Here is a 333-nt window from a genome sequence, read left to right as displayed (position 1 = left end):
AGCTTATATTAATCCCATAGTATTTTTTTCAGAAGGTTCTTAAGACATGTCATGACTGATATCTGATATCTCTTGCTTTAAATGCCAGTGAATCTGTTAAAACCACATTTTTCTACCCTTTTTTTCCTGATGTTTTTTGTAATGAATGGCATGATGCATAATTATTTATGTTTTTCTTTGTGTATGTATAGAAAAACCATAGAGATCACACTTGAGCTTCCCATATTTAATCTCTCTGTTTAAACCTCAAATTCTACTTTTCTTGGTAGCACAGATATGTGTATCCACTCATCTCAAATGATCAGTCAGTATGTGTCCTTTCACTGACTTATC

At 32.1% G+C, this 333-nt stretch overlaps 1 protein-coding gene across 1 annotated transcript in view; it reads left to right on the top strand.

The window, feature by feature from the left end:
* The window catches only part of LOC119585716, a gene marked incomplete at its 3' end in the record, with an annotated part of 123,925 nt that overhangs the window by 63,010 nt on the left and 60,582 nt on the right, over positions 1-333 (top strand).

The sequence above is a fragment of the Penaeus monodon genome, chromosome 20, assembly GCF_015228065.2.
Source record: "Penaeus monodon isolate SGIC_2016 chromosome 20, NSTDA_Pmon_1, whole genome shotgun sequence".
Taxonomy (NCBI): domain Eukaryota; kingdom Metazoa; phylum Arthropoda; class Malacostraca; order Decapoda; family Penaeidae; genus Penaeus; species Penaeus monodon.
Note: the sequence above shows the minus strand (reverse complement) of the source record. Positions and strands in the feature narration are given on the sequence as shown.